At 44.8% G+C, this 6,203-nt stretch overlaps 1 non-coding gene and 1 pseudogene across 1 annotated transcript; one reads left to right on the forward strand and one right to left on the reverse strand.

Moving 5' to 3' along the window:
- Positions 1-1,468: 1,468 nt before the first annotated feature.
- LOC126095345 (5S ribosomal RNA) lies at positions 1,469-1,586 on the reverse strand (annotated as a pseudogene).
- A 3,470-nt stretch (positions 1,587-5,056) lies between these two features.
- Trnat-ugu (transfer RNA threonine (anticodon UGU)) lies at positions 5,057-5,131 on the forward strand. The gene has a single exon. It is a non-coding gene; the product is annotated as a tRNA-Thr (tRNA).
- Positions 5,132-6,203: the final 1,072 nt, after the last annotated feature.

Raw genomic sequence — 6,203 nt, forward strand, 5'->3', positions numbered from 1 at the left:
TGTTTATCCGCTACTTGTCCATGTTCTCCATGCTCGCTTCTCTGAGGCTCCCGCAGTTGGTCGAACGTATTAGTGCATCCTCACTGAAGGTGGTTCCGTTGCCCATCCAAGGGAGTCAGTTATACGAATGCGTCCGAAAGAACAGACACCACACAGGCATATAACCAATTGATTACTTACTAAAAATATTTTGTCTGTGGAATTAATAGACATACGGCTAAATACCGTTTTATTTTCTTTCCAAATATGGTTCAGATGCTGCTGCGTCATGCGCCCCTGGTCAGCATGCAACATCTTTCGCACCCATCTTTCCCAAAAAACTCCAGGATACACTTAATTGGAGTACAATATATCATATTTGCTCTTAAGATATCTCTCCACCATCAGCTTTTTCGTACACCTTTAATCGTCGACCGTCCAATGTCATATTGTGTAATTTCACCGAAGTTTCCACTCATTGTTCTGAGATGTCTTTACTTGAATTGCTAAAGGGACCGCGACCTTATTTGAATACAGTGATAACACTTCACATTCTTTCAAAGTAAACGAGCAAACGTGTTACTTGTGAACGTGTACCACATTTGAATGAATTTTCGTTAGCTACAAATCATCGACAACACGAAAAGATAAGAATTTTATGTCGCAAATGGTAATCCAGTTTACCCATTTATACAAAACACGCACCTAACGCCCCCCCCCCACACACACACACACACAAACACACACAGCATGACTATTACATACTTGAAATATACTATGACACGGGTCAAGGACCGAGCGGGGTGGCGCAGTGGTTAGACACTGGACTCGCATTCGGGAGGACGACGGTTCAATCCCGCGTCCGGCAATCCTGACTTAGGTTTTCCGTGATTTCCCTAAATCACTCCAGGCAAATGCCGGGATGTTTCCTCTGAAAGGGCACGGCCGACTTCCTTCCCAATCCTTCCCTAATCCGATGAGACCGATGACCACGCTGTCTGGTCTCCTTCCCCAAACCAACCAACCAACGGGTCAAGGTAACACAGTATAGGTTATTGCGCACCATGCTACAATAGGACTCTCTCCTCCCGAACAGGACATGAAGGCCCAACGGTACTGACCTGTCCCCGTGTTATCCTCAGCTCATATGTGTCACTGGATGCGGATAGGGAGGGGCATATGGTCAGCACACCGCTCTCTCGGCCGTATGTCGGTTTCCGAGACGGGAGCCGCTACTTTTCAATCAAGTACCTCCTCAGTTTGCCTCACAAGTTCTGAGTGCAAATGGTTGGTTCAAATGGCTCTGAGAATTGTGGGACTTAACATCTGAGGTCATCAGTCCCCTAGAACTTAGAACTACTTAAACCTAACTAACCTAAGGACACCACACACACCCATGTCCGAGGCAGGATTCGAACCTGCGACCGTAGCGGACTGTAGCGCCTAGAACCGCTCGGCCACCCTGGCCGGCTTCTGAGTGCAGACCGCGTGCCAGCAGCGCTCGGTAGACCGGATGGTCACCCATCCAAGTGCTAGCCCAGCCCGACAGCGCTTATCTTTGGTGATCTGACGGGAACCAGTGTTACCGCTGCGGCAAGGACGTTGGCTCCACAATAGGACGAAATCAAAATTTATTTCGCTACATCGCTAGCAGCATGCAGGACACACAATTTTTCATCTCGTCTTCCCTCAAGGTGTCTAAATATATCGTTTAAATTAACCATATGGGAACGTAACTGTCGAAATCTATAGAAGTGTTAGGAATGAAAAGTTTATTGAAAAGAGATCAGGAATTTCTTCTCCATGTACGGCGCACTGTCAGTTAGAACGAAAACATTTTCCATTTCGTTACGGTAGCTGTAGTGAATTGGCAGGAGCCAATTCACGGGGTTTGGAGGAAGCCGAAATGCACGCGTTAAACTCACGCAGACTGGCGTGAGGTCTGGAACAGTTAAGGGAAATTATAGTAGCAAATAAAGTACGAAGCTCTTGGAATACTTAACTTTAATCCACAATTGTAGACCATCGGTCTGACGGTACAGGCTTTATAAGATAACCAGCAAAAGATAAATGGCGCCTTGCTAGGTCGTAGCAATTGACGTAGCTGAAGGCTATGCTAACTATCGTCTCAGCAAATGAGAGCGCTGTGTGTCAGGGTAGCATCGCTAGCAACGTCTGCTGTACAACTGGGACGAGTGCTAGGATCTGTCTCTAGACCTGCCGTGTGGCGGCGCTCGGTCTGCAATCACTGACAGTGGCGACACGCGGGTCCGTCGTATACTAGCGGACCGCGGCCGATTTAAAAGCTACCTCCTAGCAACTGTGGTGTCTGGCGGTGACACCACAGTAGCATTCAAAGTAGGGTGCGAGTCTGACTGAAAATAAAACTGTGTCCAAAATATTTGGTAACAGGTTTCCTTGTTTCAGAAAATTTACAATATTTTCTATGAGGCAGAAGAACTTTTCTTTAAGGATTAGTGTGTGTTAAGGAGAACCATTCGTATGGAACCTGTTCATAATGAATTTCCATATAACGTTGCTTTGGGGAACGGGTGACAGTTTCTATGAAGAAGTCACGGAACTATTGAGAGTCGTGAACAATACCGAGCAATATCTACGCCTGCCACAGTCAGTGACCCTAGACAAATGATCCACTGGAACCGAACGACCTGCGAACTAAATAAAGACTTCATGCAGACAGAGTGTCTTAACAGCGCTTTGCGCATGACAGCGAACTCTACGCCATATATATATGGACGGTGGATAAGGGTAAGTACATCAGTTGGAGGTAAGGGACCCTGGTCCCGAAATGATAGAGTCAAAAATTAAACGCGAAAATCGTTCTGATACTTCCGACAGTGGACTGCATATATCGGCACTGTTGTTGCTAAGACTGTGGGGCAGGCAAATTCCAGAGATCGTAGTATGGACCAAAACAACTAAAAATGCGAGAAATATGGGGTCAAAAATGCATACCTACAGAATTTTGGGCACTCGTTCATGTCAGACACTGTGACACACATCTCTTCTATTGCAAGCTCTTTGGTTTCCATATTTTTGGAGGAGGTAGCGTGGACCAAAACAAAAAATGCACTTTAAATATGGGCGCTAATATGCATCCCTTAAGAGCCATGGGCACTTGTTCAGCAGAATAGATGTGTTCCCCAGCAGCGGAGATGAACAAGTGCTCATAGCTCTAAAGCTACGCATTTTGGAGCCCAAATTTTCTAGACTGCCTTCCTTCTTCTCGTCCATACTACCATCTCTGAACGTTGCATACCTAAACTCCTAGCAAGAGCAGTACCGGTACATGTATTGCACTTTCAAAGGTATCAGAACGACTTTCGCTTATAACTTTCTACTCGGGCGTCGTTACCGAACCACGGTCCCTTACTTCCGATTGATAAATTTACCGTTCTCCAACATCCCTGAAAATTTATAACATCATCCGGTATAAACCTGTATATGCTGTGGAAATGTCGCATTAGTTTCTGATGGACGAGTCCGCGTAAGGAAACGACAGCATCGTGGCAACACGATGGCAGGACTCAGTCCGTTATCCGTAGAGCTTCCAACAGATGAAAGTGTTTGAAAGATGAACTCGTTGGGATAATTAATAACAGAAATGATTCAGCCATACAACGGAGATGGAATTGAGCGTCTGTTTTCTCGAAATATGGTACTGTAGATATAGATATTACAAAACAAGTGAAACTGGAATCCCTCGTTCTTCGTGTTGTAGTGTCGAAACAGCCTCAGTAAATTAATGGCCAAGTAGTACCAGACCTGAGATATTTTAAATGAGCAGTTGATTCAATGTAGGCTGCAAACAATCTGGACAAGGCACAAGAGATATTTGTCCAAAAAGAAAAGGAAAAAAAAAAATCACTGCACAGCTCATGTAGCTCGCAAAATCGAGCAAACATATTGTTCTATTGAACACGCCGGGTAGAATACGAGTACGACTCTTGAGACGGAGGCTACCAGCTGAGGTCTGTATCCGCTCCTGCAATGCCCACAGTACGCCACGAACGCTGTGTGCCGTCCAGGAAGGAGGCGGGCTGGGTGCTGACTGACCTCGCATGAACTCCAGCGCGGTCCTTGCCCCACATCGCCGTACAGAATGTGTCCGCTGGTGGGGGGAGCACCTATAAAAGAGAGCGCCACACCGTTGCTTCTCGGAAAAGTGCTCCAGATCGTTACGCGGTACAAGCACTGCCGTCACGCCTGCCAGCTGGTCTCCAGAGTGCCGACGGCCAAGCTGGTCACCAACAGAAGACAAATACTAGCGAAGAGGACTACAATGACGTAGAAAGTAGAGCTGACAACACTGCAAGAAAATTGACGCAGCAGACAAAATGCAACTTACTGAAACTCCTGAAGTAGGAGGGGATGACCTTACCCTTACGAAGCCTGTGAGGATACCGCTACCTAATTTAGAAATACGATGAGATCATAAATTTAGCAGACCTCTGCACGGTCTCATCAAATTAACTCGGCAGCAAACCAACAGTTTTATGTTATACTCTAATCAGCTATTCAGCATGCAACCGGGTCGTCACTATTCAGTTTTTCATTGCTGGTGCAGATGATTGCATAACGACTTATCGTGAAACTCGAGGTGCAAACCAAAGAGATAATTGTCGCAACGGAAAAAATCGTAGAAACACGGGTATGTTGTTTCATATGTCAGTCGATTTTATTGACTTGATTAAAAGTTTTATGTTGCTAGATACGGTGACACATGTAGCATCATCATTAAGAATCTAGTGTTGATAAGTGAAACGTTTGAACATTTGACATTCTATAAGAAAATCGTATCATTTCTTTCGGACATGTCCGAAAGAACAGCTACCATCTTCATATAGTTAAGGCTAACCTGTCGCTGACCTCTTTCTTCTGTGCGGATGCACACGCATTGCCCGAACTCTTACGGGACTCTGTAAGACTGTCTGCCGCGAGTAATGGGTGTAATGGGCAGGGGCACTGCGAATGTAATGTGTGGACATTAAATTGGGAATGTGGGTCTAACAGGGAGCGTGGAAAGGGTGAATCCCTGTAGTTAAACTCTCGTATTGCCCTCGGTGGCTCAGATGGATAGAGCTTCTGCCATGTAAGCAGAAGATCTCGGGTTCGAGTCCCGGTGGGGGCATACATTTTAAACTGTCCTTGTTGATGTACATCAACGCCTGTCGGCAGCGCAGGGTCTTGATTTAATTATCGTTTGACATTCGTTGACTGTAATCGTAAGTCAGACGGCTAGGATTATCGCTCACGCAAACTTATGAAAGGAGGCGGAATGTCAGACTATTTCATTTCATTTCAAAAGCAAATAACCTAATGTATCGACATAAAAAGCATAAATTACTGCATGACGCTGTAACGTTCTCCAGTGAGTAGATTCACTCCTGTACGCCCGGGAACGTCTGAAAAACGAATTTCCACGGCTCCTATGACGACTTTATTGGATTCTAAAAGTTTCCAATTCTTTTTATATGGGTTCGGATGAAGTTAGACTTCCCAATGTGGAGAACAGAGTGAAAGTTCGAATACGTTATGCGTTAGACTACACAGTCTTCCCAATGGCACTTCAACTTTTTGAACACGTGCGTCAGCTGCTGTTACTTTTCGTTTCTGGAGTGAAGTAATGGACCTTGGTCTCATTTACAGCACTAAATTAGTTGCACTCTTTTTGAAGCGAAAACGTATCTTCGGTCTTCTGTCGAACTTTCTTTTGCCATAAAACGCCAGCAGATTTGGCTTGCTAAAAAGTACGAGACTAATAAAGTGTAAACAATTGTTGAGCCCATAATGGGTAGATCACGTCGCTACGTGTTTGTCGCGCAGTACTTGGTTTGACTGTGACGTCATCTTACTACTGTACGCGCCCGAAATGTAAGTGAAAATTGGTTTAAAACTGATAATTACAAAATAATAAACGACGTTATCTCACATGAGTACTCGTAAACATGCTTGGAATTATGGATAACGCAGGTAAGAGGAAAGTTCACTTCGAAATGAATCCAAAAAGCTTAAGAACTCCAGTACCGAGTGAATACGACATCTACGGCTGGGTCCTAAAGGAAACGAAAAAAGGCGCAAAGCGATACAACGGCCAACGGCAGTCAAAACTTGATTTATCTCTTCTGTAGCCATTATACTGCTCTGTGTAATCACTGTATTTAAGAGATTGATAATTGTGAAATACTTGTTATAGGTTTATC

Source organism: Schistocerca cancellata, chromosome 1 (genome assembly GCF_023864275.1).
Source record: "Schistocerca cancellata isolate TAMUIC-IGC-003103 chromosome 1, iqSchCanc2.1, whole genome shotgun sequence".
Lineage (NCBI taxonomy): Eukaryota > Metazoa > Arthropoda > Insecta > Orthoptera > Acrididae > Schistocerca > Schistocerca cancellata.